At 34.9% G+C, this 22,670-nt stretch overlaps 1 protein-coding gene across 5 annotated transcripts in view; it reads left to right on the top strand.

Moving 5' to 3' along the window:
- Positions 1 to 4,086: 4,086 nt before the first annotated feature.
- The window catches only part of LOC127879991 (uncharacterized), a 41,744-nt gene continuing 23,160 nt past the window's right edge, over positions 4,087 to 22,670 (top strand). Inside the window, exon 1 of one of the 5 annotated variants that reach the window (XM_052427166.1) lies at positions 4,087 to 4,109. The gene's annotated coding sequence lies outside the window, so the exon portion shown is untranslated. Of the gene's footprint in view, positions 4,110 to 4,286; positions 5,465 to 5,509; positions 5,575 to 11,810; positions 11,931 to 13,367; positions 13,506 to 22,670 lie in introns of those variants that run through there. The other 4 variants (XM_052427163.1, XM_052427165.1, XM_052427164.1 and 1 more) reach the window with 4 other exon arrangements.

Here is a 22,670-nt window from a genome sequence, read left to right as displayed (position 1 = left end):
ATTCTGTCAAAATGCACGCCAGAGTTATCTAACTTTGCCTGCCCAGTCCCCTCATGGTAGTAAGTAAATAAGTTTTATACTTGATACTTTATGAGAAAAGTGGACCTAAACACAAAACTTAACCGGACGCCGACGCAGACGCCGACGCCAAGATGATGACAATATCTCTTTTTTTTTTCAAAAAAAAAGATGAGCTTATAAATCAAATGTAACATATTGCAAACTTGATTACACGATTTTTCATAAATACTCTTTCAGCTTTTTATTTATATATGAAGGCTAGGGTCACTTTCTGCGAGCCTTACACAAAAACTAACTATATTTGCAATTGTCAAGACTCCTTCACATACAATTTACCTTTGCTTATTCCAATATCCTTTAGCCAACCAACATTGTGCGGTCACGTACCATACATGGTTCCACAGTTGTACAGAATTCCTACAAAATAAATGAAGTATACATTTACAATTCAAATTTCTTTTCAAAGAATGTGTAGGTAACTAAATTCCCTATACATTACTTTAATGTCATAAAATAAATTTCAAACAAGGGCTGTTTGTAAAACATGCATGCCCCCCATATGGATTGTCAATTGTTGTGGCAGCCATTGTGTGAATACGTTTTTTGGCACTGTGACCTTGACCTTTGACCTAGTGACCTGAAAGTCAATAGGGGTCATCTGCCAGTCATTATCTATGTACCTATGAAGTTTCATGATCCTAGTCATAAGTTCTTGAGTTATCATCCGGAAACCATTTTACTATTTTGGGTCACCCTGACCTTGACCTTCGACTTAGTGACCTCAAAATCAATAGGGGTCATCTGCGAGTCATGATCAATGTACCTATGAAGTTTCATGATCCTAGGCATAAGCGTTCTTGAGTTATCATCGGGAAACCATTTTACTATTTAGGGTCACTGTGACCTTGACCTAGTGACCTGAAAATCAATAGGGGTCATCTTCGGGTCATGATCAATGTACCTATGAAGTTTCATGATCCTAGGCAAAATCGTTCTTGGGTTATCATCCGGAAACCATCTGGTGGACAGACATATGGACATTCGGACCGACATGTGCAAAACAATAAACCTGCTCTTCTTCGGAGGGGGGCATAAATATTTAACAGATATTTAACAAAAATTAACTTGATTCATCAAATTAATCAGTATCGAATAATAGACCAGTTTCACAATATGAACACCGATACTATTTTTAGATATCAATCATATCACCTGACGCGTTGAATTGCAGAACAAGGCTGAACGTGGAACTGCATTTTCTTTTGCTATGCAAATTGCGTTGAATATCAAGATTATAATGCGCACTTGACACTGGTTACAATTAAGTCAAACATATGAATACAGACAACCATCACATGTCATGCTGTGTTAAGTAAAAAAATTGATAAGTGATTGAAATATAAAAATTATAACACCTAAATAATGATTCAAGGACATAAGTTATGTACTATTAGTGTATATTAATGAATTATATTTAATCTTTATATATAACAATAGATGTGTTCATCAGAAACACAATGCCCACTACTGCGCCGCTTTTAATTATACATATATTTTTTTAACCTTTGACCTTGAAGGACAACCTTGACCTTGAACTTCCACCACTCAAAATGTGCAGCTTCATGAGATACACATGCATGCCAAATATCAAGTTGCTATCTTCAATGTTGCAAAAGTAATGGCCAACGTTAATTTTTTTTCGGACAGACGGACAGACTGACATCCTGACTGACTGACGGACAGTTCAACTGCTATATGCCACCCTTCCAGGGGCATACAATTTCCAGTTACCCATAAGCATCAGAGTAAATGTGATCTGAAGACTAAACATCGATTATTGCACAAATCGAAGTCATAAATTAGCAGTATACAATACTAAGAATTGTAAGACTACAATTTTCAAAGGTAGGATGTGTACAATTTCATGAATTATAGAACGTGTAAGAGTTGAATCAAGCATCAGACAAAGTCCTATCAAATAGAAGAAAATGACACAAATGTTTAGCATTAAATTTTTGAAATATTAAAAATATATAGGTATAAAGCACTTTATAATTATGATAAAACTGGCTAATATGTATACAGTATTTAGTTTCTGACAATCTTTTTGGACAGATGACTTTCAATGTTGACAATATCTTTTATGTTCAGTAAAAGCAACAATTGAGTATTTGGCGTTAAATTATTCCAAGAAACGGCTACGCAATGCTACAACCATGAGACGCCATGGTCACATGGAGGTGTCATTAATTGTGTTAAATGACCAGATGACCAGATATCTACAAAATGTGGTTTATGACATCACGTTGTTATTTAGTATTTGTCTGCACAGTATCTGATCATAAAGAGGTTATGGGTTTGTGCTGAATACAGGGGAATTTAAACGCAAGATCTATCAATAAATAAAATAATTGATTAATCGCCCAAATAATGCGAAAACAAAGAGTGTCAGATAATCCAATAAGTTTAAGACTGTCAATTTACACACACTAAGAATTGAAAGCCATACTTGGAGTGTCAGAGTTTGTGCAAAAAAAAAGAATACAAACAAGAATACAAACAAGTACTTTAATCAAGAAAATGTATTTCATATATTGGCACTTAAAATGGAAAGTATATATTAAGTAATTAATGGCTATATCTGACGAAGTCAACTTGTGTTGGCAATATCATTAAGTAGATCTAGCTGAAAGATCAAAAGCAGAGCGATATTGCGATGCACTATTAGAAATCTCTACACGTTCAGCCTCATTCTGGAATTCTGCAATCATTTGACTACCTGCTATATTGGCTTATTGTGAAAAGGGTCTATTCACTTATAAATACTTTAAAGAAGTAGATTTTCCATCACTCTACAGCTGTTGGGCTTTCTTAAAGGAAGTTTGGGAGTAAAATAAATCTACTCCAAGTTTTTATCACAAAAAACTTCTAACAAGTGGAGAATTAGCCGCATTTAGTGGATGATTTAGAAACATGATTAATTTAAATTAGATCTACATGTAATAGCTATTGAAAAGTTAAGTTATCCAGTTATTCTTGCTGCAATGTGGATAAGAATAATACAAACCAATAGCTGACAAACCTGATATCAGTGATATGTTGACCTTTGAAGTTGAAATTGAGACCTGAAATCTGTCTGTATAGAGAGGCACAATTTGTTTGGCATATCTTCAACCATTACTGGCAACACACACCTACAAAATTTATATATAAATTATATTAAAACATAAATTTATTAATAATTTTATTTATTAATTTATGACGAAATGTTTAAATCTAGGTCAGCTATAACGAAACTAAAAACGGATTAAAAACAATACCTTATTTTAATTAATAGGTTGAAAACAAAAATAAATGTATTAATATATTGACGTTCAACTGAACGAATACAAGACACAAGTACATTACATTACAATAAGTTATTATTTCAGTCGCATTCGGAGAAAACTGGGCTAAGTGCATGTGCGTAAAGTGTCATCCCAGATTAGCGTAAGCCTGTGCAGTCCGCACAGGCTAATCAGGGACGACACTTTCCGCATAAACTTCATTTTCGGTAAGGAGGGACTTCCTTGAAATTAAAAATACCATAAAAGCGGAAAGTGCAATCCCTGATTAGAATGTGCGGACTGCACAGGCTAATCTGCGATGACACTTTACGCACATGCATTAAGCCCAGTTTTCTCAGAACGCGGCTCATTTAATTAACAATTGTCAACATTATGCATATTATCGGATAGTTTTACACAATATTAAAAAAGTACAAATACAAACCTGGTAATACATGTAAATGATCGTATGCAATACAGTTATTGATCCCAATCTGATCTATTTCCGAATTATCTGCGAATCCATCGAGTAGAAACAATAACCATGCAATTCGCTCCGCCATCTTGAAACGTTATACTTACTGAACGCACTGATTGTGTTGCATTTGTTACAAAGTATCTGATTGGTTATTTCTAAGTATCGGATCCAATCAAATTTTTCGGGTAACTAGGGATTCTAACACCTAACAACCCGAGATTTGTACAGTAATTCAATGCTTAATTTTCGCGGACGATATTTGTGTTCCGCGCTTTTTAGATCTGGTATTTACTGGATTTTCTCTCTTTAATAGACTTCTTAAAATAGCATTCTACAATCTCCGCGCGATTTTAAACACTACTATTTGTACAGAGTAGATAAATAACGTTCCGCGCGATTAATTGAGCCCGCTTTTTCTACAGGGTTGAAAAATAATTGCTCCGACGGAAAATATATGAAAGTTCCGCGCTTTTTCGATTTCGATTTGTATGTAGTGTTTTATGGCCATGCTGGCATTGGTTTTTCGCGGAAAGTGAAAGTTCCGCGAAAAATGACAATCCCGATATTTGCTATATTAGTATATGTTTTTAGCGGGGGTCCCCTTTGGCTTTCCATACCTTTGGCTTTCCATACGATTTGTATGTAGTGTTTTATGGCCATGCTGGCATTGGTTTTTCGCGGAAAGTGAAAGTTCCGCGAAAAATGACAATCCCGATATTTACTATATAAGTATATGTATTTTAGCGGGGGTCCCCTTTGGCTTTCCATACTTTGAAGTGGAAATTAAAGTCACGTTTTTTTACAGGGTTGTTACAGTTTAGATGCGTTTAATTATTCCGGATTAATCGGGAAATCCGGATTATGTAGACCAGTTGATTGCTATTGTATTCATTCGGGCTGTTCTGCGCTCGCGCATATATACTTGGTAGTTTCAAATTACTTTAATTTCATTTTTTTAGATCTCAAGTTAGCGCAGTGGTCGGTACGGTACATGCACTTTCCACCTGGGTTACCCGGTTTGCATTTAAGCTTAGTTGGTGATAACATACCGGACTACAGCACAAATGCAATATTCAGACTACAACACAAATGAACTATTTCAGAAAAAAACACACTGGACATTGAGTCTTTTATTAAAATTTGTGTCCCAAATTGTGTGCTTCCAGTAAGTTCATTAGATAGAAGTGCTAGGACAAACTTCCGATCCGCACAAAAAAAGGCTCATGCGCGAATAAAAAAAAACATCATATACTTTGAAATACACAAACTCACTGATTCTTTTCGTAATATACAGTTTGAATCGTAGATCTGAAGAAAAAAGCACAGCAGTTTATCCGCGAACCTATTGTTTAGGTCGCTGGTTTATTGTGAGTGCCAGTCAAAAGCAGACGACAATACAAAATTTGTCCAATGAAAAATCGAAGAAAAAAAGCACAGCAGTTTATCCGCGGACCTATTGTTTACGTCGCTGGTTTAATGTGAGTGCCAGACAAAAGCAGACGACAATAAAAAAATTGCCCAATGAAAAATCGAAATCACGTGACACGTTAAAGCAATATAAAGTGAATCGCATACATACACGCACGCACATCAGTATCGTTATACCGGTTGTGTTCATCGTAGGACTAGCTCAATACAGGTACGGAGAATTTGTTATGTACCGGTTTTTATGTCTTACATGCACGTATATATAATTGTTTAGAGGTATGATACTCAAGTGCGCGACATGTCGGTGTTCGGTTTCTAAAGGTATTTATTGAATGCAATAACTATTTAATATGCATACCACAGTTCACACGTATTTTCGAGCATACAAGTAGACAACAGTTTGTTTTAAATATTGACCTTTTAGTATTCTTTTAAACTATTTCAATTATTACCTACATGACAATAATGCGCATCTGCCTATGTTAACGATGTAATTATCGGTAAAGCATTAAATGTTTCCTATACTGTGGTACAGTATAGGAAACATTTAATGTACTATATTGTAAGTTAATGTATTTATATAGACCTTTATCAAATTATTCAAACTGAATGTTTTATCATCAAGGGAAAGATTTGTCCTCCTTTCAGCTGATTTCCTCCCTTTAGATGTCAAACTAATTATAAATAGTTCTTAACTTTGCAGGATCTACCGGTATATCCAAATTAAGAGTTTAGTTGAACCCTGTAAGGGGGGGGGGGGGGTCATTTTCCTCCCCTAAGGTGGTTCTTCAATCACACCGTAATCATCCACATATAATGTATTTAAAATGTACTTATGTGTCAGTTGTATTGACAGAAATTATCTTTTTGAAATATTCAACACTCGGGTTTTACCAGTTCGGCAGTCATAGTTTGTCATTGCGTTACTGGTGTATATCATAAAACAGGTGTGAAAAATAAAGGCTTCAAACCGTACTTTTCCTCAGTTGTACAGATCAAAATGTCATGGAATTTATTTTTAAAAGGCTAGTGATTTGATTCATAACATACTTTGGTATAATAAGATATGACCACTTTAATAAATTGACGATTAAATAGTATATAAGGCTTAAAAAGCATGTCACGATGTCAGATGATACTTGTGTTAGTTGTTATATGCGAAATGATACTGTATGAAAACGGAAAAGACTTTATGTACAAAAAGAGCTGCAGTTTGATTCGGGCTAACGTTGGCAACCCTGAACCTGCTAGACTGGTAAGTTGATTTATTGTCGACCATTAAATATTTAATTGATATTAACTTTATATAAACAACAATCAAAACGAAAAGCAACGCATGTACCCCGGGTTCTCTTAAATATTATAAAATGTACCATGTGCCATGAATTATTATGCTAAATTGGCTGTCGGCTAATTCTTTCAAATTAATTATGTTCAGATTTATTACAATAGTATGCAATATGGCCTGTAATCGAAACTCCTCAAAAAGCTTGTTGTGAATGGTATTGTTCATGTTTTTATGCCCCCGAAGGAGGGAATATAGTGATCGGACCGTCCGTCCGTCTGTCCGTCCGTCCGTCCGTCTGTCTGTCTTTCCGTCAAACTTTGCATTTAGGTTTCGCATTAAGGTTTCGAAAAATGCTCATAACTTCTATGTGCCTTCACATAGCAACTTGATATTTGATATGCATATGTATCTCATGGAGCTGCACATTTTGAGTGGTGAAAGGTCAAGGTCAATGTCATCCTTCAAGGTCAAAGGTCAAAAACATGTATCAAAGCGGCGCAGTAGGGGGCATTGTGTTTCTGACAAACACATCTCTTGTTTTCGCATTCCGTAGCGCTTTTTTTTCACATCGAATTTGGGACGATAATACAACTCTGGTCTAGTCTTAATTAGCCGGGAACGTGTTAGTATATTTTCCGTATCCGGATATATTTAAGTAGAACCCGAGCCGTCAATGAGCAGTCAAGCGGTAATGTTATCTATTAAACAATCAGTCGAACAAAATATTGACACATACATTTTGAGTATAAGGGAAATAATTGAAAATTTTCACTATATTTTAAAATAATGCGAAGCAACGATTGCCCAATTATTTCAAAGATTTAGTAAAATACATGTAAGTTTGCATAATATGATATTTTAGGTACAACAAATAATAGGTGTTTCGTTCATGCATTTAATGAGACACGTTCTGAGAAAACGGGGCTTAATGCATGTGTGTAAAGTGTCATCCCAGATTAGCCTGTCAGTCCGCACAGGCTAATCAGGGACGACACTTTCCTCTTGGTATGGTATTTTTCGTTTAAAGGAAGTCTCTTCTACACGAAAATCCAGTTAAGGTGGCAAGTGTCGTCCCTGATTAGCCTGTGCGGACATGCATTAAGCCCAGTTTTCTTCATATTTTTATGTTAATTATTATATCAAAGGGGTTAATCATGCGATAGTCAAGATGACGACTTCCAACGAAATAAACGCCTTTCACATTTTATTTTACTCATATGGCTAGTACGTGAGCGGCATTTAACAAAAAACAATACAAGTCATGAAGGGAATACAACGGCGAAAAATGCTTGCCTTGGCGTGGACGTCGCCATCTTGACTATCATGTGATTAGTAATCTCTTTTATATAATATAATAGTATAAATATTAATTAGACGGTAACCAATCGGAATTGTGGCGTCTATCATTTCTTTCGCCGGGTCATGTCTTTGCCGTTTCTCTCCATATTTGATGCCTTGGAGGAGCGGGCCAATAATGACATACGGACGCTGGCGTTGTATATATCTGTAACACCTGGGTAACAAGCAGCGTTTTGCCAGTTGAGTGATGGCCCTTCTTCAGGAAAAGTGTTAGAACAAACAACGATGATTGTGAAGGATGACACAACCGTCTCAACACCAGGGTTGTAACGCGAGGACCGGTGCAATTCTATCCACTTGTACTCGAACTCTACACGGAGGCATCTCTCCATCTCAAGCTGATGCCCGCAGGGGAAATGCAACGAGATAAACGGAAAACCACCCGTTCCATCCAGCGGGAAGCTGTTGTCTTTGTGGGAGAGTTATATTTAGAGAGAGTCGAGAGCTCTCCACCTCACGGCTTCTCAAAGAGTGTGCTCAAATGTACGGGCCGGCTGCCTGTGATGGATATTAAACAATAATTGTATTTGCTATTTTGCTTATCTACGAATACAACAAATTATAACCATTTATTTCAAATAAAGTACGATTTAATGCAGTAATGATGAATTTCTGATGAATTTCTGATCATGTTTGTTTTTGCCATGTCCAGTTTTAACGATGTTAAAAAGTAAGTACCGTGTTTTCTCAGGTTTTTTTTTTCAAAATCGGACAATAAAACTGGTAAAAATTCGATGTGTTTGCTATATTTGAATGTTCCTAATTAATGTTATATATAATAATATATATGAATTACCTAGGTTATTTTGTAAAAATGAAGTTAGTGTCGATGAGTATCGACACTAAGTGCCGATGACAATACAACCTATATTGAAAGATATAAAAATAAACAATACATGCATTTAATTATTTTTTTTAATTAAAAACAAGATACGTGCCGAAACGTCTAACAAAAAGTGCCGAAATATCCAATATCAAGTGCCAAAATAACTACCGAGTGCCGTAGTGACTAAAGTCCGAGTTTTAAATGGAGTAATTTTGATGAATTATTGTTTTGTGACCTATTTAAGAATTTGATTATTTTGAACGTAAGCCAGTGTTGTCAGTAAGAGCAGGGAGGTCGGCAAAATAGACCTTGTAAAACAAAACAAAGGGCCCGCACAAATGTTCAGAGGAAAATTTCACACGCTATATCCTAGTATCGTATAAAATCATTGACTTAACTGACTCATTTTGTATTAATAAATATAACGTTAGTTAACAAAATTCTTTGAAATCACTATCTCTATACGTCGTTTTGACAATCTTGCAAACTGTTAAGCTGTGGACAGGTGTTTTTATTTCAGGCTTAATCCAGAAATCCTAAATTCGGAAGATCCTATACAATAATTAAGGTCTTTATAAAGCATGGTTCTTTGTAAAACTGGGATTGCGTGCGGAAGGCGGATGAAAGAATACGTGTTGTAAACAAATATTGACAAATCCGGTTTAACCAGTATTGCCAGTTAGGTGACAGTCCAATGTTTCATCGAGGTGTTATAAGCCATCTAGATATCCATTTCTCGCTGTAAACCCGTAGCCGGAAAAATCTATAATTGATTATATTCATTATTGTTTAGTGGTGAGAAAAACAACAACCCGTTAGCAGACTAATCCTCCTTTGTAGTATAAGCGACAAAAGTCGCATAATTGTTTTAGATTGTATTTGTAGCGTCGTACTTTATGTATCGGAAAAAATAGTTCACTATTAAGGTTTAAATTTCATTTTCAGTTTCATTTTCATTTATTCCATATGTATATTTATGTACTTTTTTGTAAAGTGATTGTATGTGCATATATTACGTAATGAATAAAGTCATTGCCGTATATTTGCACCATGGAAAACCACCGACAAACTATTCCATGCCACGAAGAAAATAGTAAAATTGGTAATAACATGAGCAAAAACGTAATTCGTTCAAACCCACATGTCTCAAAGAGTGTGACGAACATTTTTTCCGGCATAGCTGTTTCATCCAGCGTTAAACCTTAAATAACCTTTCTCGACAGCCTATATAATGCAAGGGGAATTTCTCGTCACTAGACCCGAATGAATACATCAGACTTTGTCATTGGCTGATTCAGAGAAATTCACCAGAACATTGGCCCTATTACTGTGTTGGTAGAGCGGATACGATGTTACTCTGTTAAGTTTACAGAAATCCGGATGTGCATGTTCATACAATACATCACACATTTTGACCCTGTTACACAGGTAGGTATATAATTCCATCTCGCAGAATTTCTGGATCAGTGTTCGGTCAGTAAATCGTCAGGGTTAGACAGAATTGACTATCGATAAACTCCTTATGTTGATAACGCAGTATTGCTATCAAGATATAAAGTAAAGCAAAGTTTTGGGGGAAATGCATTTTGAGAAAAACGTACCGAAAAAAGAATTGTGTCATGATTCGAGGGAAATCGTTTTTTTCATCGTTGTGTGACGATGGAGCTCTGTCAGCTTGTCTGTAAATCGTTACGGTCAGCCAGAATACGCTCCCGGCATTTGCCATTGTGCTATTAATAACACAGTATGACTTCAATTTATATCGAAAGGTATCGTGGTTAGATGTTCCATTTAAAAGAAACAATGAGATTTTCAGAGACCATCGTCTTGTGAAAATAGGCCTTATGCAATATGCGACCAGACTAGCTCAGGCTCGTCATTTGCGCAGGCTGGGCTTGAGCTACGCTTGCCGCCTTCGCCAAAAGACACATTTTCGCATGACGCGGCGCTAAAAGTTTGACTTGGATATGAGTAAAGAAAACCGCGTCTTACTCAAATTTAATTTATATTTCGATGGCGAAAATATACATTCATAATAAGCCATGTGAGGACACTTGTGATGTGATCGCACGTAGTAAACCCTGTATCTACGAATACCATTGACGAAACGTTCACTTCATAACAAACATTTCATGCGGCGGATATGCGACTTACAAGTGAAAACAACAACAGCAATTGAACCTTTTTTTTAAATTTGATCATCTACCAATTTTATTTGTCTGTCTTTATTTTAAAAGGAGGATATACGCCGAATATCTTTTAAACCATATTTCTTGTTAGTACTTACATAAAATTAACATACATAATATGATCAGATACAAGTAACATAACGCGACATGACTATAATTTTACTGTATAATTAATTGTTTAAAAATGTTGATATAAGAGATTACTTAAATAACATAATTGTAATACGGCGGAAAAATATCTAACACCCATACAGATGATAAGAGTTCTAGTTTTTAAATTAACTTGGTCCGTTTTCAACTCTGTATGTCAGCAATTTACAAGTATTCGGCTTGTGGTTTTAAGTAGCGACTACACATGGTGCGCAGGCATCCCGAAAGTGGCTCATTTAGTAGTGTATAGCGGGCTATTAGCGGTATGTTTCAATATATTCTCGGATTATCCAGATTTGTCAAGTTTAACAACAGTTATACCGTTTATCATTTTTAGCTTCAAATGTGCTTTTTAACAACCGATATGGTCTGAATGCGTGATGGATGTAATCTCACTACATAATGTATATATGCTCGAATTATTCGGTATCAAATATTCGTTTTGCGTTCTTTTCATCCTCTATTGATGTGACCATTTTAACATCACAGCTATCTCAGCTTTCACGCTAGCACGCCAAAGTAGCTGCAGTCGGTTCGTATCGGCTTACTCCGACGAAGTAACTGTATACCGCATCCGTTTTTAGTGTTAAAATCCCCCAAAGAACAGTCCTATGGAAATAATGTTGTCTTACACTAGCTTAACAGTCTTTTTAAACCGTGTATTTTATTACCAAGTGTAACAAGGGCTCTCTCCGCACCACTGCAGCTAATCACGGCTAATAGTCTTAGTGTGTAAGAAAGCAGCCTTTATCTCATAAGTACGCGACGCGATAACTGCAATCGGGCACTATCGTTAAGAAGTTGTCACCAAAGTGAAATCGACAAGTGCTTTGTAACGTTCGGTCTTTTCGAAAATAAATGCATGGTGAGTTATTTGTATTAACTAATATTTGTGAAATATATTCTAAATATGGTAATCCAAAATAATGATGTCCTCGATCTTTTCATGTATTGATACTTTACTTAACAACTTATGAATTTCGATACTGATCATATTTCATGTCTTTAAATATGTTACTATGTTTTGAACATGTATACTCATTGACGGTATGTCTATTGTAAATATCGAATAAACCTAAACCTAATAATCTTAATCTTAATTAGTCATAACTAGCAACGGCCTTCTACCAAAGTGGTATTTTGGTGATGAGGGAGTAGAGGAGGTAGGGGTTATTTCATGCTTTTTCTTGCGTTTTCAAAAGTATTTTGCTCACATCGCGGTGGTCAGCCTACTGACATTTTTTAAATAACATGTAACGACTAATGCGAAGATTTCAGTCTTTGATCGGGTCAGATAGACGACGAGTAGGTCACACGAGTTGTGTACCGTGTTATTTCTTAAGATTTGACCCAGCATTTGTAAAAATATTGCAAGATATGTACATTTCCAGAATGAAAATTAATTCTAGCGTTTAATAAGACCGAGTTCATTGAAATCACTGCACAGGGCTTTTCTGGGACGACATATTACGCATATGCATTAAATCCCCCTTTTTTTCACATAGCACGTCCCAAATGATTTCGAACAAAAAAAAAACATCCGCGCCGAGTACCAGACCACGCGATGTCGTCAAACAACAACCATGCACATGCTTGTGTGGTCGTTATTTAAACCTCCATTTACCAAATTAAGGTCACTTAAATGTAAAATTTTCACGACCAATAATTTTTCCATGCTGATATCAGGCTCATTTATTCTTTGTTTCAAGAGACGCATTAAGCTGTTTCAGTCGAACGTTATGAAAACTAGCATAATACACATACCCTTAGGTACAACGTTTTTTTTCTGTGTCAAGATTAATACAGTATTTGAGTGACTTAAAGATTACGGCTTATTTCACTTGCGAAAATATTGTGCATTGTAAGCATTTTCCAGTTGACTGCTTTTAAGACCGATAGTCCGACAAAACATATTATAAGTATTCGACCGACTTATGAATACTCAAGGTTTAAGTCTGCGTTGAGACATCATGCCATGGAAACATCTGTAATATGCATGCGAAATAGTTTTAAATACGTTTCCAGTACATAATACCCCCGTCACACCGGACTGGCGTCCTTACTGCGTCCTTACGGCGACCCAGGTCGCAGTGAGGACGCCATATACTATGGGATACCAAAAGGGTCGAAACTTTAACTTCTGCTCGAGCAGAAAAAAATGCTGCTCGAGCAGCATTTAAATGCTGCTCGACCAGCAAAATGCTGCTCGAGCAGCAAATTTACTGCTCGACCAGCATTTTTTCTGCTCCAGCAGAAAAATCCTGCTCGACCAGCATTTATTTTTAGATTATGGCATTAGCCAATCAGAACTCTTGTTATATTTGCCACATGGTGCTAAACTGGTTTGTTTGGAAAAAATGGCTGCCGCCATGATGGTGCCTTTTTCACATCTTCTGCAAGTTTATGTGATGACCTGTTAAAAGTTTAACAGTGACACGCGGTAAGTGCTTTATATTTTGTCTGCAAACTAGTCGATCAAAAAATTGTTGTCATTCGCTTAATAAGAAAATCGACCATAAATGTCTAACGGCTGTTAAAACTTTTGCGAAAATCACGACGATGACAGATAAGAATTGCCCAATGGGTGCGCAAGTGTAGGTTCTCTGTTTCTATCGATTTACTTTCTTAATGATTCTTAATAATTGCTTCCGACACAGGTGCCGATTGCCTGTGATTGTGCCTTTCTGGTTAACATTGTTTACGTTTCTCGTTCTCCCCATACATGTATATCTGCTGTCCTAACTAACAATTATCCAAAATATTATGTCTGTTAACTAGTTCTCAGTGCCCCAGATAAGCTGCGTATCTGCGTCTTTCACCCTATGAAAATGTTTAAAAATGCAAAGAAATACAATATCATGAGTATTGAAAACGCAACCAATTTGACTTTTACGCAAATTCGTCAAATTAACGATACAAAACTTTGATTAAAAATGCTTTGCTTATTTTAGGTATTTTCTCTTTGGAATTATTATCGTAACGCGGTGACGCTTACATTCAGCAAGCTCAGCAAACGGTCATAGTTATTCAAACGCTATATGCGTTTTCAATCTGACCTAATTCGTCGCTCATTGTGCATGTATTTGTAAAGCGTCTGTACTTTCAGTTTCTATTACGATGCGAAATAAAAATAGCTAAGAGAGGTCGAAAGACGTCCGAGATTGTTGCGCCAAACAAAATATCAGCCGATCTCAAATTTTTTCGAATCAAGAAAGCAAGAGCCAATAAGTGCCGAATCATTCGTGTTATCGATTTTGTTAGAAACTGTGTATACAGCAGTTGAGTTGACATCCAAAAAACATGATGGAAAGTCTGTGACTTAACAAACCTGTAAAAAGTATAAAAAGGCATGTCATTAGTTAGAAATTGTCGACATTTTTTAAAGTTTATATCATGGGCAGTTTCAAGGATTAAAGATATTACGAAACATCAGTTTATTAAAATTTATGATGATAGTTTACAGTTCTATTGAATCAATACAAGTGTGCAGCGTCAACGGAAGTAAATCAGCAATTATTTTAAGGTATGCATTGTTATTACTCATTTCACTCTATATGAAGAATGGAATCACCCTATTTTTCAAAATCAATGGTTGAAATCCCTATTTCCCAAATAATTATCTGGGGCACTGAGTTCTCGAGGACTTTTCTCAATTTTAATGTAAATTATTTTTCACAGAGGCCAATAAGCTTGTTCAAAGCTAACAACAGGTAAAATGTGAGTTGTGTCTGAATTACAAGTTGTTTAATTTTTCATAATTGAAATGTTTACAATTTACTATTTATTGAATAACTTGGCAGTGCATAATTAAGTTCTGGGATGTTATTTTCAGCTCTGAACTGCGAAAAAATTGCATAATAATTACATTGGTGGCACTATAATGAGTTACCTTTCATCTGTCCTTCCATTTAAATGTCCCTAAAGCAGACTTCCCAATCTTTGCAGAAAGAGTTTAGGCATTGTATTACACACTCATTTTAACCATGGCATGCTATTGTACAACACGTCTTGACGGAAATAATTTCGATAAAAAATATTTGCAGGAAATAATTTTTCCATTGCGAATTGTTTGTATCTTTTTATCTTTATTCTGCAATGCCCCTCTTAAGAATAATGTCATGTATAGCTGGTTTAGAATTAAGGATGATGATATGTCCTAACAGCATTTTGTCATGTCATTTACTGTACTTCTTAACCTACATGTATTTGAATATTAGTTTAAACCTCTTTATTTTAGCTCAATTGCATAGAAAGTAATTCCTACTTATTTGAAATGCTCTCGAGTCCATTTCCTGGGCCTAGAACCAGTATTTGAATATTCAGTCCCCATATAACTACGCCCATATGTTGTGGACATTTTCATACAAGAATACAAACAGGAATATGTATTGAAGTTTGCTGTTTAAATTGACAGTCAATCGGAGGGTAACAGGTTTGTTTTTAACCAGAAGTGAGGAACTAAACACAATTTGCAGGGGAAAAAAATATCTCTTTATACCACTTAAGTATATTTGCATCACAGGAGCTCTGGTGTCGTGAGGTTGAGGAAACTAGTGTTGAATCTAAAACATTTAGCATCATGGACTCAAAAGTGAGAAGCCAAGTCAGACACCGCAAAATGTAAAATAATCTGTCAGATGTTTGGTCTGACAGGCTACGAAATTCTGTCAGACTGAAGGATAATTTCTGGATTCCACTTATAAGCATACCTGATAATAGCATATTTCTGTTATTAGCATAAAGAATGTCAAAGCACAGATTAATTCTTAAATTTTAATGTATTTTTCTTCTATTAATAGCATAATTTTTAACCCCAATATTCAGAATTCACTTAAAGTCTTTATAGCATAGAACATTCTCAGAATGCCAAGAAAATATGCTTTAAATTTGCAAAAATATGCTCAAATGCAAATACCTTAGAATACAATTCCATTTGATAAATAGTTATCTTAAACATCAATCATATACAATGTTGAATTTAAATTTCACTTTGACGATCAATTATTAACAGATTTGACTTATTGTATTCCCCCAGTTGCTTTATTTATGCTAAAATGTGTGTTCCTGTTAATAGCATATTCCTGTTATAAGCATATTTTTTGCTGACATGGTATGCTAAGAACAGGAATCCACTGTAGCAACATATTAATCAGGAATTATGGTTTGAATCCGTGAACTATTATTTTTAATGGTGAAAGAAAATCTCCAAGGTGCGTTTTCAAAAATTCCTAATCAAGCTTGGTAAAAGAGCACACAGAATAGCAAATTTATTACAGCGCCAACTTCCGGGTAAAAATGATTGATTTTTTTTTATATTCCGTAAAGACAAATGCCGCATCATAACCTATGGGTGATTTAAAAAATAATGAAGCCTAAATAAAACATGCATTTATTTTCTTACCATTAAGCTTGTTTGAGTTCTTTTTCTATCTTACAGAAGTGTTTCCATGTGATTAACTTAAATGTGAAAATTCTTCTCAATAACTTTCTTCATTAACAAAATATATTGAAAAATATCCTTAAAATTGTCCCAAGTGTACTGGTTTTGCGTGACATTTTATGTAAAAGGCAATTTTCAATTCTATACTTCAATCAAACTTTCAGAAATATTAGGTATTGCCATCATTTAATGAATATAAAAATGCATATGCTTTAAGAAAAATAAAACAATGCTTCTTACTTAGGTTGATATCTTTTGTAGCAAAGCAATGATGTTCTTGTCAATTTTGTACCACAATTTTCAACTCTCTTCACGTATATTAAGAGGTGGGATCATAAAGTGCTTCAATATTTATAGGCAAAAAGTGTCCTTTTAACCTGTCACATGTTTTTTCTACACATTTGTACAGGTATTTATACAATTATTTGTTCATGTATTTTGAACAGCTGAATACTAAATGTGGTCAGAATTTGTCCCCAGTCACAAGTGTACATTTTGCAAGAAAGTTATTTTAAATTTTTCATAAGATAGAATTTTCAAGGTTTTACATAATTTTCTTCAAACCATTAATGCTTATCACTAGATGTACTGAAAATTTGATGCCAAAACCTTGTGAACTTTTTTTGCAAGACAAATATCGCATTGTCCCAAGTGTACGAATTTTTTATCATGTTTGATGGACAGGTGATAGCTTTAAAAAAATAAACAAAGGAACTAATTTTCTGGAAAGAAGTACACAGAAGGGTGTAATCTCCAAGAGAAAAAGGTGGTGTCTTCACTCTGGGGGTTAACTACTCTTATTATATGGGTATGTCTCCATATTTTGTCTTCAGAAGAAAAATATAAGCATATAAATGATAATGTGTGGGAAGTATATTTGACTTTACCATAACATTATTATAAAAACACATTTCCTCTTCTCAAATTAATGTCAATTTTAATCAAAATGTTTCTCCAATTATCTTCAATGTTAGCGTGAAGTTGGTTATTAAATGTTGTACATGTACACTTGGGACACAAAATGAATGTTTTTCTTATAAACCTCCAGAAAGTGAAAACAAACTTACATTATAGCAGAATTAATGATTAAATTTCGATTAAATAAAGCATTCAAAAGTAACTGGAAAAAAAGCCAAACTAAAAGTTGAACATGGTCAAATGTCAAATATGATGGATGAAAAAGTCTTTCAGACACTTATAATTAAACCACGCAGACTGTCACCCTTGTGGTACAATTCCTACACATCTGCAGCGATTTTCCTTGTCCAATTGGGAAAAGTACCCGTACCTGTCCAATTGGGGAAAATCGAGTCGTGAAAACCTCAAAATTGGGAAAAATCGAGTCGTGAAAACCTCAAATTGGGAAATTGGTGTATTTGATTTTTTGCTCCCAAATACTTTAAAATTGATAACCAAGTGTTTTCAAGCTGTCAATATTATATAAACCTAGGTTCAAGCTATAGAGCTGCAAAGGGAAACTAACAAAATGTTGCTTAAAAAAAATAAAAAAATAAAATTTTTTTTTTTTTTTTTTTTTTTTTACCTTTTATTGGGAATTTAAGGACAGCAATTGGGAAATTTGTATTTTTTTCGTAATTGGGAAAGTGTCGTTTACCGGTACTTTATAAAGAAGGAGGAAAATCGCTGCATCTAAACTAAAAACCATGTTAAAACCTTCGATAAACAACGGTACAGCACTTATTATTATTTCATTCATTTTTAATGACACATTACCAAAATATATAGAGGATATTTTGTATTACAGAGGAAGGTCAAGTAAGAGGACATTGTGTTTAATGTATAAAGTATAAAAAGAACAAGGTCTAATTTATAAAGAACAAGGTCCAATATATAGAGAATATAATGTTTAATATATAGAGAGCAAGGTCTAAATAAAGAACAGTGAATTATATGTGTCTTGTTCTGAGAAAACTGGGCTTAATTCATGTGCGGAAAGTCTCGTCCCTGATTAGCCTGTGCAGACTGCACAGGCTAATCAGAGCCGAGACTTTCCGCTTTTATGGTATTTTTAGTTTGAAGGAAGTCCCTTCTTAACGAAAATCAAGTTAAAGCGGAAAGTGTCGTCCCTGATAAGCCGGTGCGGACTGCACAGGCTAATCTGGGACGACACTTTACGCACATGAATTTAGCCCAGTTTTATCAGAACAAGACACATATTATAGAAAACGAGGTCAAATATTATAAAAAAATATAAACATGTATTTGTATACAGAACCATGTTCAATATTTATAGAAAAGCGTCCATTATATAGAGAACACAATATTAGATCAACTTCAAGTATAGAGAGCAATGCCTTATATATAGATATCAAATTCCAACATATAGAAGAGGCATAATGTCTTATATTTAAAGATCAAGGTCAATGCCATAGAGCAGGGCTCGAAATTAACACTCGCACACTCGCAAAATGCGAGTGAAAAATACCGATTGCGAGTTAAGTTTTAAGCCACAAGTATTTTTTTGCGAGTAAAGAAATAGTGGAGAAAAAAAGAGTAATAATGCTAAATGCGCTCGACGTTGTGAAGGCTAAACTGTAGGTCAATTTATAGAACGTCCGAATACTTGTATGTGGAAGGGCGCATCTTGTATGTAGACTAGGTATAGGTATAGTTGTAGTTCAGAACGTGAAACAATCGACTTTTCACGTGTTCATTGAACTTGATCAGACATGGCGTCGAAGCGAAAAATAACTAGTTTCTTTTTACCTAAAGACAAAAATAACAATACGAAAGATTAAGCAGAGTAAACTGTTGAGATGTATTTTGGTAACGTCGCACTCAACACACGATATCATAGCTGATTTTTTCACTAATTGAAAACCCATTACAAAATATCCCAAACTGACACTTTAACTTTGTTTTCTGAGTGAACACGACACACTTATATTTGAAAACAATACCCGTATGGTCCAAGGAACTGATATCTTCGTATGATTGCAGAAATAAAATGCGTATGTTTAGTGCTTTTTATTTTGCTTTAATAGTACTAAACTAATGTCCAAACGTGCTTTTTATGTTTCCAGCCAAATTTGCGAGAATGTTTTTGATTTTACGAGTTGGTATTAAAGCTGCTTGCAATGTTTTGCAAGTTGGAAAAAAGTTAAATTCGAGCCCTGTAGAGAACAATGTTTAATATGTAGAGAACATCATTTGATATTTAGAGAACAAGGTATGCTATCCATTTGTATAGAGAACAATGCCCAGCATATAGATCTCCAGCATATAGAGAGCAATGTATAATAGATCTTTATTATATAGAACAAGATAAATTATGAAACCAAAGTCAAATATATACAACTATGTGAAAAATATTGAAAACCAGGTCAAATGTATCTACAATTTGTGAAATATATGTGTTTTTTATGGAAAATACAGATCTATGACACACTGCATAATTATGGAGATTCCTTATGCCTCTGATATCCCATCGTTTATTAACATATTTAGCGCCACAAAAATACCTCAAATGAAATACATATAAAAGTTATGCTATTTTTCTTCAGATTTTCATCCATTTTGAAAATGTCCCAAGTGTACAGATATGGCCTAAAATCATGCTAGATCATTTCAGCAAACAATTCAAGTTCCCTGTAACTTATCTTATAATTTTATAAGAATATTTTATGCCAATTTAATTTGTATTCTATATTACTGACTGTTTGGGTATTTCTTAGAATAAATGATAACTAAAGTTGTCAAGTACAAATAACCTTAAATCTCTAAACATCAACCTTAAATCATCAAACGGACACAGAACATTATTTGGGGAAACATTAATTTGTATAGTCAAATGTAATAAAAATTAAAAAAGTATTTATATATGTTGAATGGTTTGCTTATTTAACTTGTATACAAAAGTCATGTAAGTGTCTCAAGTGTACAAATGTTTGAAAATTGTATACAGTTTTGGCAAAAGCTAGTTTTTGAAGATTTTCTTATATAATAAAAAAAAAACTTAACATATATTTGAAGACCATCCTATATTTTGATAAATCTGAGTTTTTACTTTAAAATACACTGCTTTGAGGCCAGGAAAAAAAACTTTTAGGAGTATAGTTTTGAAAAATATGTGTTAAAAAACATAAAAATTTCAATTTTTTCCATATTTTTTTTAGAACACTTCTGATTTTGTATTTTAATTTTGCTTAAGAACATACTGCATGTTGACAAAACACACAAAATATTGATAACATGTTTTAATGGGATTTTATTAAGTGCAAAAGACATGTACATTTATATAAAAAAAATCAAAACATTTGGTAGACATCTTTTGTTGTGAAAAAGTGATTACATCTGACAGAACGGCCCTACTCATTTATAAAACTTGAACCCTTTCCCTATGAAATACAAACAAAACTGTTGCCATAACTTAACATCTAAAATTTGAGAAAAATTTTCATTTAGGCTTCATTATCCCCACGCTTTTTGGAGAAAAAGTGGGGATATTGTGGTTATCTTCGTCTTCCGTCCGTCTGTCCATCCTGGCCACTTTCTCCTACACTATAAGCACTAGAACCTTGAAACTTACACATATGGTAGCTATGAGCATATGTGCGACCCTGCACTATATGGAATTTTGATCTGACCCCTGGGTCAAAAGTTATGTGGGTTAAGGTGGGGCCGGGTCAGAGATTTTTACTCATTTTTATGCCCCCGGATCGAAAGATCGGGGGTATATTGTTTTTGGCCTGTCTGTCATTGTATGTGTGTGTGTGTGTGTGTGTGTGTCCCAAAACTTTAACCTTGGTCATAACTTTTGCAATATTCAAGATAGCAACTTGATATTTGGCATGCATGTGTATCTCATGGAGCTGCACATTTTGAGTGCACCGGAGACTACACCGAATGTCTTCAAATTGATACTGAACCTCTCTTATGGCAATACGGATAATCTCAACTATGCATGGCCCCATTACCAACCCTGGGGTGCCCCGCCCCAGGGCTCGACATTTACTTTTGAAGCCACTTGTCCAGTTGGACAAGTAGACCATAATTTCTCTTGTCCTGACCAAAAAGCAACTTGTCCTGACCGTTGTATCTTATTCTGCTCAGTACTTTGCAAAAATAATGAAATAATACAAAATGCTCAAATCATAAAGACTCGAATCGTTCAAAATACATGTAAACATAATTGTAGGCAATTTAAATACAAAAAGAACTGACTAGAATAACAGGAAAACTCAAGATTATTGATTTTTAAACATTATACAAAGCCATAATACCTGACAAAACTTGCGTGTTGCCAACATCAAACAGAAAATGTTAAAAGTGATGTATATGTACAGTACTTAACTGATATTTAAAAAAAAATCATTCTATACATAGAGAGGATGTCACTACTTTAATTGTCTGTAAGATCGGTGTGTACCGGTGTCGTAAAATGCATATTCTTTACAAGGGAAAATATTCTTGTTATCTTGGCAAAGAAAAAAATGTTAAGGGTTGATTCCCTTGTAAACAGTACAGTGTAGTACATGTATCACTCACTTAGGAATGGAGAGTAACGTAATGAATAGACTGGGGGTGTCCGACGATGGGAACTATCGGAATATCTCGGGCTTCGACGATTAACGTATACAAAATATACTCGGAAAAGTTGAGTGATATCTCCACAGAAATAATGGCTTTAAAGGCATTTTTTCTAAGTTATACAATTATAATGACCACTTGTCCCGTCGGACTAGCAAATTCTTTATTTACTTGTCCGGACTAACAATTTGGTTGTCCCGGACAGTCGGACTACCTTTAATGTCGAGCCCTGCGCCCACATTGGCCACGCCCACATAGACCACGCCCACCCAAAATTGCCTTTTACTATAATTTCTTCATTTCTACACCGATTTACTTCAAATTGATACTGAACCTTTCTTATGACATTATGGTTAATCTCCACTATGCATGGCCCCATTACCAACCCTGGGGCACCCGCCCACATAGGCCACACCCACCCAAAATTGCCTTTTACTATAATATCTTCATTTCTACACCGATTCACATCTAATTGATACAGAACTTCTCTTATGACAATACGTTCAATCTCAACTATGCATAGCCCCATTACCAACCCTGGGGCACCCCTGGGTCAAACATGCGGCGTGGGTATACACGTCGGCCTCTGCCGCGCCATTTCTAGTTTATATTTTT

The sequence above is a fragment of the Dreissena polymorpha genome, chromosome 4 (assembly GCF_020536995.1).
Source record: "Dreissena polymorpha isolate Duluth1 chromosome 4, UMN_Dpol_1.0, whole genome shotgun sequence".
In the NCBI taxonomy this organism is placed as follows: Eukaryota; Metazoa; Mollusca; class Bivalvia; order Myida; family Dreissenidae; genus Dreissena; species Dreissena polymorpha.
This window is presented reverse-complemented; position numbering and strand designations above follow the sequence as displayed.